Source organism: Microtus ochrogaster, chromosome 7 (genome assembly GCF_000317375.1).
Source record: "Microtus ochrogaster isolate Prairie Vole_2 chromosome 7, MicOch1.0, whole genome shotgun sequence".
Lineage (NCBI taxonomy): Eukaryota > Metazoa > Chordata > Mammalia > Rodentia > Cricetidae > Microtus > Microtus ochrogaster.
In genome coordinates, this window is record NC_022014.1 from 34121460 (window position 1) to 34137433 (window position 15974).

Sequence of the window (15974 nt, forward strand, 5' to 3'; positions counted from 1 at the left end):
GATCTGTAAGTTTTTTTCCCCTTTAAATAAATACTACCCTGTTAATTATAATTCCAAACTGCTGTGGCATCGTTTGTGACTTACGTCTACATTTATAGACTTTTTCTTATCATTAATCCCTGAACAGCACAATGTGGCAATTACTTACATAGGTTTTTCACTGTCTTATACAGCATAAAATGGTTTAAAACATACAGGGGCATTAGTATTTATTCTAAGCAAATGCCTATTTTTTATTAGGGACTTGAGTATTGCAAATTTTGTTATCTGCGTAGACTTGGACACAATGCCCCGTGGAGTCTGCGGATCTGAGAAGAGGGCACACTGCTGGCTGGATAAGACCAACCCTCAATCAAGCATTTAGCATAAGATCCATAACCATCATGATAGAGCCATGTATTACAAGTGTACTCCTCAGATATAAGGGGCACACGGTAAGCTGAGAAAGTGTCTTGATTGGAGAAATTCCTACAAAGCTGATGAGCTTTGCCAAATAAGAAGCTGGAGAATGGAGAGGTGGAACGGGGCTCTGCAGAGTGGCCACAGGAGGCAAACTGGAAGGTGGCACTATCAGCAGCACACAGAAGCCACCGTGTTTTACCAGGTTTGAAGGGCTGGGATTGTGCATTCTCCTCTTTCATACTTATTTTTTTTTTAAATTGGAGCACATCTGTACATCTGTGTGGGGTAATGCAATGGTTTGATGTACATGCACTGTGTGTAACAAGCAATCCAGGGTTATTAACACTGCCATCTACTTAAACATTTAAAAGGTCTATACTGGGAGCTTCCAAACTACTCTCCTCTAGGTCTTTATGAAGTAGGTAATCATTACATCAGCCCTGGTCACTCCCATGCTCTGTACTACGCTGGAACTCGTCTCTCCATCTTCGTATGCACCATGATAAACCACCGGTGGATGACGCCAAGACTCAGCTGAAATAGTCGTCCTCACCTCAGTTATGGCAGAGTGGAAAAGTGTGGACACCGAGAATAGTGACCCATGTCATGCAGTTGCGTGTGACCGGAAGTTTAGGGAATGAGATAATGCATCAAGGCACTGCCGTAGACCCAGGCCTTGGATCACGGGTGAACAGAGATTAGAGATTCAGATTGGTATTTCGCAGCTCAAATCAGCATAACTTGGGAATACCTGGTGTCCTAGTTCGGGTCACTCTTGTTGTGATTCAAATACCATGACGAAAGCATTAATTTGACTTAATTAATTAATTTCCCACAGCACTGTTCATCATGAAAGAGGTCACGACAGGTACTCAACCAGGGCAGGAATCTTGAGACAGGAGTTGGTGCAGAGGCCACAGAGGGGTGCTGCTTACTGGATTGCTCCTCTTGGTTTTCTTAGCCTGCTTGCTTTTGAAATTCAGTATCACCAGCGCAGGGGTGGTTGGGTTCTCCCACATCAATCACTAATTAAGAAAATAACCCACAAGTTTGCCTACAGCCAGATCTTATAGAGAATTTTCTCAGCCGAGGCTTCCTCATCTCTGATGACTCTAGCTTGGGTCAAGTTGACATAAAACTAGTCAGGACATCTGTTGTCTTGGACATCCAGATCACCACAGATAACGGCATTACTGGGCTTTCTATCTGTGATAGCAACACAAAGCATCTATAATAGTTAATAAATAATTTAAAGAAAATAACAGGTAATTTGAAACACACATGGCATGGGCCTGTGCTGTTTTATGAAGATATTTCTTATAAAACGGATGAGGAACAGCATCTTTTTAATCCAGACATGAAGATTCTGAAGGCCTCATCATGGAGGTGGCAGATAAGAAAAGAGAGAATGACGTTCACACACAGAGGATGTGCAGACCGACAAACTGAGCTTGATAGTGGGAATCCTCAAAACAGAAGGGATGCATTGACATTGATCCCAAAGAGGACTGAGCACCCTTAGCACGGACGGAGCCTGGGCAAACAAGAGTGCACACGAGTGCTTCCTTCATAGCGTCTACTGACGTTGTGAGCTCATGACTGACACTTTGCCAGACGAAGCGTGTCTGGATAGGAATACTCTCACTCTTCACGAATAGGAGCCTTTCAAGAGCGGAGGATGGTGTAAGGAGGAGCCGGGCTCATTGGTTATTAAGATACTGGCCCTGCTAGAGTTCAGCTGGTTTCCAAGGCCAGTGGGTCCTGCCCTCATAGGCTTGCTGAGAAGCTGGCTGGGGTGACGTGAACACACAGCTGTTGGTGGAGGAGTCTTGATGAGATTCCTGCACCTGCTCATTCCAGCCCAAGTGAACCCAGGCAGGGCTCGGACCCCATCTTACCCCATCTGATAACTGAAGTGGTGAAGTCATTTCTGGCCCCTTGCCAAAGTCCTACAACATGCTCCTTCACAGGAGCTGGCAGGAGGTGGTCGGGTATGAGCCTGCCCACCTGCCAGACTTGTGCGTGGCAGTGCAGCCTTGGTCACTCAGTTCACACTCAGAGAATTCAGAAACCAGAGCTGTAGCTGACATCCATGTTTGGCTTACACATGGGACTTGCCACGGGGTCTCTTTCCAAGTCTGAGGAGCCCCTGCTTGGCTAGCTGACGGGATGCTATCTTCTGAAGGAGCAAACTGGACTGTCATTTGTTCTAATCTAATTTCTGAGGGAGAATAGACTTTGTTGATATTCTGAAAAAATATTTAAGTCTAAGAAGAATGAAACTGTGTTTTAGTGAAACATGAAGCAACAAGCATCTAGCATCAGATCAGTTCATAAACACTTCATACCATGGACAACCACAAGGTCTGTGTCAAATGGGACAGAACCACATTTAGGTAAGTATATAGGTGGAGGGAAGTGGTTGGGTAGAGAGGTAATGATAGGTGCATAAAAGACAGAAAATGATGGATACACACACACACACACTCACCTGAAATATGGACAGATACCTGAAACCTGAAAGGGTATATGGATGGGTGGTAGGGAGAGAGAGGGAGAGAGAGAGAGAGAGAGAGAGAGAGAGAGAGAAAGAGGGAGGGAGGGAGGGAGGGAGGAAGGAAGGAAGGAAGGAAGGAAGGAAGGAAGGAAGGAAGGAAGGAAGGAAGGAAGGAGTTTGGCCTCTGGAAGCCAAGGTTTTGGCACATGACCAAGAACAGGTTTCTTCATTTCTTGAGACAAACCCTTCCTCATCTGTCACACGCAAAATGATTCATCCTTGTGGAGTTAGGAAAAGCATCACAATAATTACACTACCACAAAAATAATGCTGCTGGCTTAATCACTTGATATAAAATATCAGGTTTTATCGCTACTACAATCCGGTGCAGGGGATACTGCTTCCCGAACAATCTTTTCAGCCAAGACGATGAGGCACAGCGAAGGTTCCCCGGTGTCCCGCTGCCTCCCTTCCAGCTGTATCTGCACTCACTTCCACCTCCACAGCAGCCATCTTCACGTCACACCGTGTCCCAGACACTGGCCAGGAAACTGGGGAACTGCCAGGCTAAACAGCAAAACAGGCACTAGTGAAAGGCACACAATACAAAATGTATAAATGTATCAAATGCAATTCATAATCAACCAATAAACACATCTTGCCTGTGGCTTGGCCTAATTCCAGGGACGGCTAAATCCAGGCCCTCATTTCTACATCACCAGTCTGTCTGGGACCCCAGGAAGTGCTGAGGCAAGTGTGCGTTCTGGGCAGTAGCTTATCCTAGAGGAGCCACAGAGATACTGACTTTCCCTCCTGCTCCCCCTGGCCTCCTGGCAGGAAGCCAGCGAGCAAATCTTTGCATTGGATAGAGATGCAGGCAGGGGTGGGGTGAGCTTTCTGCCACTCAGAGCTCCAATGTGGGGTGTGACACAGTCCAAGGAGAGGCTAGAACAATAGAAAAAAAAAGCAAGAGCAGCTCACTCAGGTTCACAGAACTGGGGGGGGGGGGTCAAGGAACCTGGTAAAGGGAAAGAAAAGTCTATTCCCACATTCCACACATGTTCGTCCATGACCTGGTGAGTTAGAAAGAGACGCTGGAGGAGCCCACATACACGCTTTCAGCCTCCTAACCCAGCACAAGATGTGGTAGCCAGATAATATCTCTGTCTGCATTGGGCATTATTCTATATGATTAGGCCTTTGCATCACCTATGATAACAAATAGCAGATACTGAAATGTGCAGTGTGACAGTAGAAAACATTACATAACCATATGTAACACTGCACAAATGCCTCGTGTGACAGAGACACAGATAAGACTATGCACCCGAATGACAGGGGCACATCCTTAGGAATTCACTAGTAGGTAATCGTTACCTGAACATGTGTGTGAACTTGAACATCCCATTGCTAACTTAGATGTTATTACAGCGCACTTGAATATTTGTTGATTTGCATACTTGTGCGGCATTGCAGAAAGCACCCGACATGTGGGATTCCAGATGAGGTTGGAGATGGCAGCAGATAGCTGCAGAAGTCTGCATGCTCAAGCTGGTGCCTTACAGGGATCTGGGAAAGATCCTTGGGTCCCTTTTCCTCAGTTCTCCAGGACTCATGCCCTGTCTGTTTAGATGTTCAGTCACCTGTGGGACTGTAATCTGTTCTCTCCTTTTGACCACTCCCAGGGTGCCCTGTTTTCTCTCCAGATTCTCTCTCTACTCCATGTGCTTAGGGTCACCTGTTTCACACAGATAGATGTGCCCCCCCCCCGGCAATATGACGTAAGTCTGACGGCTTCTTCTATGAGAGGACTACAGCTCGCACCCGTCCTGGAGGTTTGGGGACTAAAGTCCCACTGGCCTTTCTGACTTCTCAGAACTGTTACTAGACTTTCATAAATGCTCAAACTTCAAATGCAGCTCTTTCATATTCATACTAACCACTTCTGTACACCTCCATGCCTACATTGTCATCATCATCATCATCATCATCAGCAGCAGCAGCAGCAGCAGCAGCAGCAGCAGCAGCAGCAGCAGCAGCAGCAGCAATGTGGCATTGAACAGAGAGTTCCTGGGCAGTTTTTTTAGAGAGCCTTCATTTTATCTCACTCCCCAATGGAGTTTATGTGGGAGGTCCTTTCCCATTCTCTGAAGTAACTCGATCACAGTAGGGTGCTCGTCTATGGCTCCCAGGACAGCCTGCCTGGGAACAGGCTCCTTAGAGATGCCCTTCTTTGACTGACTCTAAGCCGCTCTTTCTGCACACACTAGAGGTCCCACATCCCTCCTCCAGCTCCGGACTGCTTAGGTGCTATGCCCTATCTGGTCAGTCCAATTGGTCAAGACATGGTTCTGAGCCCTTATGTTTGGCTATATATGGTCCACAGGTGGAACCAAGCCAGTTTTTACCCTGCCCTTCTCCAGGGGGGTGGGCAGGCTGGGCCTAATACCATACAGAGATCCCCTCTTCCAGCACGTTCATCTGTAGCTTCCCTGGAAAATATGGGGCTCTTGTACCCCTACTCTCCCTACAATAAATGTTGTTCACATGGACAACTCCCTGGGGACTTTGGTAAAAGTCACCACTTTTACAAATAGGGGTCAAAAGGCAACTTTGGGCATCACTTCCTGGAGGTAAAGTCCTTGAATAGATAGGTACCCTCACAGCCGGTAATGTTTAAACCTTTGATCTTTATAGCCAATCCTTCACTTTATTCTAACATTCTTCTGGTGTAGACCAGGGATCTAGTAGCCACCAGTCAGGCATCAGGTTTTCCCCCCTTTTATTCTGCTGTAGACATGTTCCTTGTTTCTATGCTTCATGTTGGAATCTGGTGTCTCCCATCAGAAGGATGTGGTTCCAGTCTGAGCAGCCACATGCCCATCCACTCAGGCTCATATAATTGGCCCAGTATTCAGGAGGCAGGAGGATCAGGATTATTCTTCATCCGAAAAGAGTGCTGTGCTGTGAACTGTGCAGAGTTTCCAGGACAGTCTGAGCTGGGCACCCAGCCATCCTCCTCCCTGTGGTCACAGTCATTACTATGCTAGCCTCTCTTGCTCCTAGGATGTACTGACACTCCCTGGTCTTCCTCCAGAGCTGACATCTTTAATGTAAGACCCACAGACATCCCCTAAGCCAAGTTCCCTGGGGGTTCAGAGGGCTTTGCCTCCACTTGGGCAATCTACATGACTCACGGGCTGTCATGTAATCCTAGTTCTAGTGACTGTGACCACCATCTCTGCTTACCCCTCATGCCATGGCCACTGCCCAACCTCTTCCCGCCACCCTCTCCTTCAATCACAGACACAGTCGCTTAGATACTGCCCAGACCTCCAGGTCCTTGTCCACTTTGATAATTCCTTTCCCTTGGCTCCTCCATCTCATGCTTGACCTCTTTCCCTCCCCGACCCATTTCCTTCCACTTTTACATGGCTGCCTCTCTTGAAAGAGTTGGCTAATATACTTTCTCTACTTTATTATTGAACAATTTAAAGAAACTGCTCCCAGGAGCCTCTGAGGTATGATAATAATTATAATAATTTCTCTCTCCCTCCATTTAGCTAAGCTAATATATCACCCTCTGACGGAAGCCCTCCCTATACCAATAACACAGTGGGGGGAGCACCTTGCTTAACGCACCCATACTACCTATAAGTACTGAGCTCCAAAGCAGCATTGATCTTTGTCAATGTGCAAACTTCTTCCATTAAACACTATGTTCCAAATAAATTCTTTCACTTAGAGAATTTGACACCCTATCGAGGCCCATCAAATACTTGTTGGGGCAGGAAGTAATAGGGGAATCCAACCAGGCTGGCAAAAGGCTTCCAAGACAGGTAGAGGTCAGGATTTTAAAAGGCAGCTTTGTAGAATAGTCCAGAAGGAAGGAAATGTGTGCAGTTTGGCCTGAGTCCTGACTGGCATTCTTGCAGCAAGGCATTGGGAGTGGTGGGGGTGGGGGAACTAAAACCCGGGTGAGTCGTTGTCAGGGCCATTTTTACTCTCCAGAGGGAGAAGGAAAACCGAAAGAAATCCCTCATGTTCCTATTCATGCAAAGAGCCTAATGGCCAAGCGGGAACATTTGTTAGGGGGGGAATTGAAAGGAAGAGTTTAAAAGCTAAGACAGCCCGGTGACTATTTTAGCATCGCTCCCTAGAAGGCCAGGATAAATTCATGCCAAGGAGCTAAAAGACCTAGCACTCTAAGGCAAACAACAAAAGCGCACACACAACTCTTCATGGTCAACTGGCAAAATAAAATAGGGTTTTCTCTTGCCATTTTTCAAAACTGGAAAGACTGGCCAAGTGAAGAAAACAGGAAGGCATACACTAGAAATTAGACATGCCTGAAAAAAAAGAATTTAAGAGAGTATTGCTGAGGGATTGCAAGCCTAAAAATAATAGCCCCTTTATACCACCGAAAGTGCAAGGTCAGCTAGCGACTCAGGAGCCGGTTCAATGGATGCCATGCAATCGGGACTCTGATAAGCTACAGACAACGCCAAGGTCTCAATAGAATACTTTTGATGACTACTGGCTATTTGCCAGCATTGAGTTCATATTTTACCTACCTGGCCTCACCAAATCCCCACTACTTCTTCTCTTGTATCTGTTTTATTGATGAGGAAACTGAGGCACAGAAAGATGAAAAGACAAGATCATGTAGCTATTCCTCAACAGGTTTCAGACATACACACCCATCTCACATCCTGTCTTCCTACCTGGCCCTAGCCAGCAAACCATCACACCGATGGGGGTTACAGAGTCAGTTGATGAAGCTGTAGAGGCAGGCACAGGGCATCTGCATGAGGGTGCATTGAAAACTGTCATGTGGCCTCTGAGATGAAGAGATGAACATAGTAGCCTAAGCCTCACTTGGCCTTGACCCCCATCCCAAGATAAGCTCATATGGAACCTCAGCACACTAAGCTTTGAGTTCATACCAGATAATTTTGTGCCACCTGTAGCCAAGGTTAACTACTGGATATTTTACAGATATCACATAGCCTGGAAAAGGCTATTCAGTGTGTGAATAGCTGATGCGTGTCTGCTTTACCTACTAAAACAAAGTTCCTGCTTTAACTTCAAAGGGCCAAACGAAATCAGTGACCTTAACATTATTTATTTTGACATTGCTTGAGACCCTTTCTCATTTCAAGAGAGCTTAAAGAAATAACAAGGTAAATCAAAATAGAAAGCAAGAAAAGGAAGGAAAGATTAGGACAAGAACAAAGGCCAGGAATCAGGCTAAACACTCGTTTTAATGGTTCACAAATTTAATCTGTGTTTTGTAGGACTTGGGGGAGAAAGAAGCGTTGTCAAGGGCACACATTAGAGTTTCAAAGAGATGATGGCATCTTTGTTCAGGGGAGCTTTGGAGTTTATCCTAGGAGTTCTTATGCACAGGACCACATGATGCAATTAAGCAAATACATCCCCCTACCATAAGGATGAGGAAAGCTCCTTCTCACATTTAATCCAAAGAAAGACAGAGACTCTTACAGTCTCACAGGGGCACACTGATGCCTTTGACATAATTTTGTGCCAAAGACACTGTCTTATCTGTTCAAGTTACCAAAGGATATTCATAAAATGGCTTAATTCTGTGGAGATAAGGGGTCAGCAGTCAGCTTATTAGATGAAGAAGCATTGCTATAATGCTGTGGTTCTTGGGAAGAGGCACCATTTTTGAATGATCTGGAAACAATCAAGAGTGACATCTTCGGGATGGCAGTGCCAAGTAGTCTGATATAGTACCCAGTCAGCCTTCATATGCATAGCAGGTTCTCTCTGTGGTCTCCAGCACCGTGCACTGAAAATATCCATGCCTCACTCCACACATACAGACGCTCTTCTTGCCATCATTGAACAATACAGTTCCACGACTCACTCAGAATTCACAGTGTCTTTGGTGTCAGAAGAAATCTGGAGATGATTTAGCCAACAGGAAAGGGTGTAGAGACTACACAAATTAACATTAGGGACTGCAGCATCTTTGCTCTGTGTACCCATGGAGGTTGCGGCAGCCAGGCTCCTGTGTGTATCAAAGGCTGACTATGTATTCATCAAATATTTATTAGGCTCTTTTATGTTCCCCTTAAGATTTACTAGACTCTGTTATGTTCCCCTTAAGTGCAGCATTAATTCCTAAGGCCCTCCAGGGTTCGTCCACGCAGAAATTCCATTCTAATCAACAAACCACAGGACCTTTCTACCAGCTGGGCGAGATGGTAAAATATTGTCCGATAATGAAATTGGCAGGGCGGTTGTCTTTCAGGCCGGAAGCACTTTCCAGAGAACCTAGTGTCATTCAAGATGAATTTGGAGAACGTAAGAGCTTGTGTGAGAGCAGGGTAAGGAGCACACCAAAGTGAGGCTCACAGACTCTCACAACTGTCCCTGGGCATTTTTGTCTTAAGACGGTTTTATTTATTTATTCATCGATTTTCACAGCAGCGTCTCCGATATTTCTCCAAGTGATCTCTCGGAAGTTGCCAGCAATGCACTTCACGATTGGGATTTACCCTAGAGTATGCCATCTCTTCTGATCTCTTTCTATAAGAAAGGGTTCCCAGGAGCTTTTCTCATCAGTGACCAGACACTGCAATACAGAGAATAAGTGGTCCTGCTTTCTATTTTGCTGTGTTCATGACCATGTTTGATAAAGATTGACTTATAGTAGTTGTACACATTAAGAAACATGGACAGGATTTCCTCAGAAGTGCCCATTTCTTATGAAAACACTTCTTAGGATTCTGCCACAGATAGAGCGTGTGGTCTTAGTGTCTCTATGCATGTCTGAGGGTCTTTGTGTGTTCTAGTGCATGTCATCCTGTGTGTATGTCTGTATGGGTGCTTTGTGTATCTAAGTGTATGTCTGTGTTTACATCTGTATGGATGCCTGTGTGAGTGTGTGTCATATGAGTGCCCGTAGGTGTGTGTTTCTCTGAGTGTATCTGTGTGTGTGTGTGTGTGTGTGTGCCTGTTGTGTGTATTGGATGTTATTACAGCTGAAGCTACACTGTGTTATGGCAATATCATAAAATCTTACTATTGAGCATGACAGTTAGGCTTAATATTTTGCAATTCTTAGCATTTTTTAAAAAATATGAGACTTATGGGCTTTATCTTGGCATTAAGTCAGATTTTCATATTTTGTGCTGTATTCTCCAATTTTCCTAATTCAAAATGTGTGAGCTTTGGGATGAAGAACAGCCATGAAGAGTGCAGAGCCAAGGGCTGGAGCTGGCCACCCAGCAGCCCTGTCTTTTGCTGCAACATTATACCACTTACATCTGGGTCAAGGTTTATATTTTCAAGGCTTTAGAGTCAGTAACCACGGTCTAGAGAGCTGGAAAAGCAAAACATAGGAGACAGGGCCCGAGAGTGAAGGCTGAAGAGGGGCTCAGTGCAACCGATGATTACTCTTTATTATTATTATTATTATTATTATTATTATTATTATTATTATTATTTACATCTGTGGCTTTGATTTTAGCATGACCTGCCATGGAATGCCTTTATTGTGCTCTCTTTGACTCTTGACTAGAAAAAGCCACACCATTGAACCATATGTGTTCAATGTCATGGACGAGGAGAAGACACGGTCAAGGCTTTACCAGAGGAGCTTTAGGCCCTTAAGTAAACATTTCTGTTGGAAGGAGATTTGGTGCCTCTGACTGCAAATGTCACAGATTCCTCCAAATTTAAGGACAGTTTGGTCTATGCTCTGCATTCTTGCCTAGCTGTTCTTGTCCAAACATCCGCATACACTTAGCCATGGGTAGACAAGACCAGAATGAAGAGTTGTCCGGATAGCTCAGTCTGTGGGCTCTTAGCCTGCCCTGTCACGGTGCTTCCAGCTGGTGGGAGATCATTGTCCAGAAATAAATGGATTTCTCTTGGTTAAATAGTCATTTTAGTTTTATATTTGAAGAGAGACAACTCAGATGCACCCATTTCTCCCTCCTGAAGGATGTAGATAAATCCGCAAGTGCCATCTTGAACTCTGGTCAGGTTGGGATCACACGGAAACACGAATGTGGGAATAGAACCAGGGGGAATATGTTGAAGTATCGTTGTGTACCTGCCATCAGGCAGACAATTGCAAACACAAGTTAAATATCTTTTATCTAAAATGCTTGAGATGTAAAATATATTTTTTTTAATCTTAGAGGTTTTAATACCATGTGGGGAAGCTTGGAATATCTGTGTAATGGACACTCTGGGGATGTGACTCAAATCTAAACAAGAAATGCATTTGTTTTACATACCCACTGCTCGAAGAGAACTTCATCTTCACAGGATCGTTTAACAAGTTCTGAGAGCTGCCTATCATGTGAAGCTAGATGTGAAATTTTCACCTCAGAGTACAAAACTTTTCAGGTTTTAGAGCCTTTGAGATTTTCAGATTAGGGACACTCATATTGTAACTAGGGTCTAATTCAGTGTGCTGGCTTAGGAGCACTGTAACAGTTAAGAGCAAGGGCTCTGGTCTTCCCGTCAGTACAGATGTCTCAGGACTGTCTGGATTCTGACTTCTCATGGGCCACGATGGCCACTGACGGGAATGACTCCAGCAACTTCTCTGGAAGACTATCAAAGAGCTAGCCTTTTATTAGAGCTTGTATGGTTTGCCCAAGCTTATGAGGTTAAAGAAAGACAAATTCGAGTTCCAATATGTCCTCAACTTTAGTAAACTGATATGTGACTAAGAAAAAAAAAATTGTAACCTAAGGTCTTTCGCTGTATTTTATGATCAGAATGTGGACTGTCCAAAGCTCCTGTTATCAGTTCATTGAGGGATTCATCATTGACCTCCCAAAAAAAGAAGCTCGTGTTTACTGTTCTGTCCTAGTTATTTTTTTCTTACCCCCCCAAAATATGCAAAGTTTTTGGCCAAGTTCAGGGAAGTTTGAGCAAGCAAGCACAGTTTTTTGGTTTCTTTCACAGTGTCATTTTCAGGTGGCTTACAAATGAGGACCCTGCTGGCTGACTGATCAAACGCAGAATATTAAGAACAAAACTCAGACGACCTAATTAAATTTTAATTTCAGATAAACAGTGGATAATTATTTGGCCGTAAATAAGTCTCATGCTGTATTTGGGACATATTTATTCTAAAAGATTATTCATTGGTTTTTTTTTATGAAATTCAGATTTGCTTGGGTATCCTGTAATTTATCCAGCAAGCCTGCTTGTCTGCCAAAGACTTCGGATAGAAACAAAGTCCCTCACGGTCTTGCTTGTAGTGAACTCAAATTGAGGCAGGGTCCTGCTCGATAGAGCTGTCTTCCATGTGGAGCCCAGCAGAGCAAGCTAGGACCGCAGGCTCCCTCTGTGCTTGCTTGCCTGTCAACACCTCACACACCTTCCCTGAGAAGTGGCCGGGAAAAACAGTGGCCATGGTCAGCAACGCATGAACGATTTCAGCCCAGCAATGACTTTAGCAGACTCAGGCTCCATACATAAAGCAGATGGAAAAGGCTGTTTCCTGAGCATTAACTAAAAGCCAAAATATGCCGAGCCTATGGGAGCACTTTATTTTCTCCATGCTCTCCTGTACTACAAGCAACACCACACACACACACACACACACACACACACACACACACACACATGTGCACGCGCATACGTGCACATACACAAAGTGTGTGAAAAGGATTTATTTCTGCGTTTTCAGGTAATGTTAGAAAGTTTCTGTACAACTTGTCTTTGTTGGAACTATGAGTTTTTGATTCCTTTGTTCTTCATGTCCCTGTTTCACTTGGCCCCTTTGCAAGCCAAATTTCTCCTCACATCACATCCTCAGACCTATTTATTAACTGCACAACGGGTTGGTTGTTTTGTTTTGTTTTTTCAGTGGTATCAACGTGGCACTGTTAAAGAATCACCTCAAACTTCTGGTTCAAACTGGAATAGCTGTTGATCACACACTTGTTATTTAAGGAATTAATAAAGACGTGGGGTGGGGGTGGGGGGTGGAAGATGGGAGGGGAGAAAACAAACAACAAAGACAAAAGCATTTGCCATGCCCCCAAAACCTAAAGCAAGGAAACACATGCAGTGGTTTGTAGGGACATGGCCCATAGGCAAAGGTGCCACTAACAACATCTCGGGCTGTACGTCATGGCAGCCATAGAACCTGATGGAATAAGCTCAGTGTGACCTGCAGACTGTGGCTGGGTTAGGTGCAGGATGGCAGGTTCAGGCAGCTAGTCCTCTCTCTGCCCCGTGCCACGCTTTGAAGAAGGCAGAGCACTCTGTTCTTTTACCTCGGGGCCCCATGGGCCCTTTTTTTCTATCCAGGAATTCAGTCCCAGAAGACTCCTGGGCAGGAAGTATGCTGCCGGAGCACACTGGGGTTTGCAGGTGAGCTGGTATCTTCACCAGAGCAGGAAAGGTCAACTGTGGTTGCCAATGAAACCAGGAAAGACTTTCAAATAATCCGACAAAAACAGCCACCGTGTGAAACTCTGTAACACCATCAAAATGGCAACTGTTGATTGAATTGACTGCAGATGCAGGATCTTTGGCCAGGGAGTTTTCCCCTGTGACCCTTTCTAGAAATCCTTCTTGGTATGAAGACAGTGCCTTCCACAACTAACTGCTGCTATGTCGGGGGGTTCTGTTTGTTTGTTTGTTTGTTTTGTTTTGTTTTTTTAATTTGGCCCTCGAGTGACTTCAGCGGTGTGTGGGATATTCTTCTTTCCAGGTGTATTGTCAAATCCCGAACCAAACTTTGACCTGACTCCAGCAACCAGAGCACAAGGGCAGATGGCAAGCAGCTTGGTCCCCGCAGTTTATGCGAACCAGCTTCTGGGGAGGGTTCTGGGGGAGCGGAGCCCCGAAGAGGAAGTTAGCTGGACTCCCGAACAAATGAGCGCAATATGAAAGGGACCTCGGGAGGCATTTGGTGTTCATTAGCCAGCATTCGGTAGCTGCTTTGTCATTTTTCTTGTTTGTCATAAAAAATAAATAGACTTTAATAGATGATCTAACCTAGCAGGTTTTGGCAACAATGTAGACTGCATCCCATTATGATCTCAATGGGTGTAATTTAGAGTAAGACGGAACGTGAAACCATTTCCAGCACACATCGGGGGAGTGAGTGACATAGATTTAGTCCCTGATTGTGCAGAAATGAAAACCAGTGCTGTCTTGGATGTGTATTAAATCATGTATTCTGTTTTATGGAGTTTGGGCTATAAACAGCATATTTCAGAATAATTAACCCTGTCATTTTTGACTTAAAAGTTTGTTTTTAAGAATAGGCGTGTTTTATGTAGAAAGCAGAAGCTCAAGTGCCTTAATAGATTGCATGAAGGCCAAAAGAAACGCAAAGGGCTGTTCCTGTTAACTCACAGGTCAAAATTACCATCAGTTAGCAAGAATTAGGACAGGTCCAGTGAGCCCAGGGGAAATTGTGCGCTTGATGAGAAAGAGCTGGGATTGCAACAGGGGCCTCTCGCCTGCCTGCTAGGGCTGTGAGGTGAGTGGCCGGCTCCCAGGAGTTGTTCCTTTGAGCATGACACATCGGATAAGCGACTTCTTTTCCACAGAGCCACAGCAGGAATGGATTAACCTCTGTGGCGATCTCAGGGTCTCTTATCAGGGGCCTGCTCAGATTTTCTGCCTGGTGGGTGACATATCTTGATCCTAGTCACTCCCAAGGGATTTCTCCTCGGGATATAGTTTTTGATTTGTTCAGGATTTGTAGCCTCCACTTAGTTTTCTTTGTTCTCAAAATATGGGAATTTCCTCTGCGCAGATTCAAGAGGTCAGCTGCCTGGGTAAAATTTCTAAGTTTTGAATGAAATCCTCCCCGTATTCAGGATGCAGAGAAACCCTCTCCTCAGACTCTGTTTTCCCCCTGAGACCCTGGGCAGAGGCAGCCTCCAGTCTATTGTGGCTTGAAGAAGAAAAGGGTCAAATACTAGATGCCTGGTGAAAAACGCATGGCAATAATGTTTTTCAATGCAGCAGGGCACTGCTTATGTAGGTCTCTCCAAGTACAAATACCAGGTGACACACTGAAGGGTGACACGTGAGTGACAGACTTGAAAATGGATCACCAGCATTCCTTTCTTGGAGACTTGGTAGAAAGCATCTAATCCTACTTTCAGATTCTGTAATTCTATCCCGATTCCTTTGTCTCACCGTAGGGTCATCAGCTACTCATAAAAACACGTAAGATGTTTTTCATATGGTATTTATGACTGCGGTTAGTAGTTACAGCCTGACAAGTGGTCACTTGTGGAACGGATGCCTTGCAGTAATGAGATTAGTGATTCAGGAAGAAAAACACAATATTTACCTAGAAAAAGGCAAAAGCACAAACACCCATCAAATATGTACTCTTCCAAAGGACAGCTCAGAGAACTTAAAACAAGCAAAGTTTGTCTGAGGTCATCACCCACCCAAATAGGGATGTCTCTCTTCTGATGTACCGAATGAGCAACTTTGATTGATAGTCTCACTGCCCTTTGAATCAGCAGTGGGTATCCTGTCTGTGGATGAGGACTTCATATACGGTATCTGGAGTCTACCAAGCCCCTACTTCAGGTTCTTTGGAAGAAAAAAAAATGAAGACCTGGTCATACAATTTCAGAATGTTGGCCCTATCCTTCCTTCTTCTAATCTTAGCATGCCCCTGTGGGAAAAAGAGTATTGGTCTCATCTTACAGTAGAAATAACTGTGGCTCAGAGAAAATAATTTGCCTTGGGTCTCAATGACCTCTGTGGGTAAGACTGTGGTTTATGCTAAAGAAAAGAACAACAAAACTGTGCAGCATTTCATTATCATTCTGGAGAAGTAGCGCAGAATCACACATGCCTAAGCTGATCACTGAAGGCTGGCACCCCATGGCCAGAACTAGGCCACCAGAACTAGGAAGCACTCTGGTTAGTGCTCACATGTGTTTGTTCCATATCTCAGGGACCAAGAATGATGGCTTTGGCCACAACTGCCTGAAAAGAAATCTTCTTCTTCTTCTTCTTCTTCTTCTTCTTCTTCTTCTTCTTCTTCTTCTTCTTCTTCTTCTTCTTCTTCTTCTTCTTCTTCTTCTTCTTC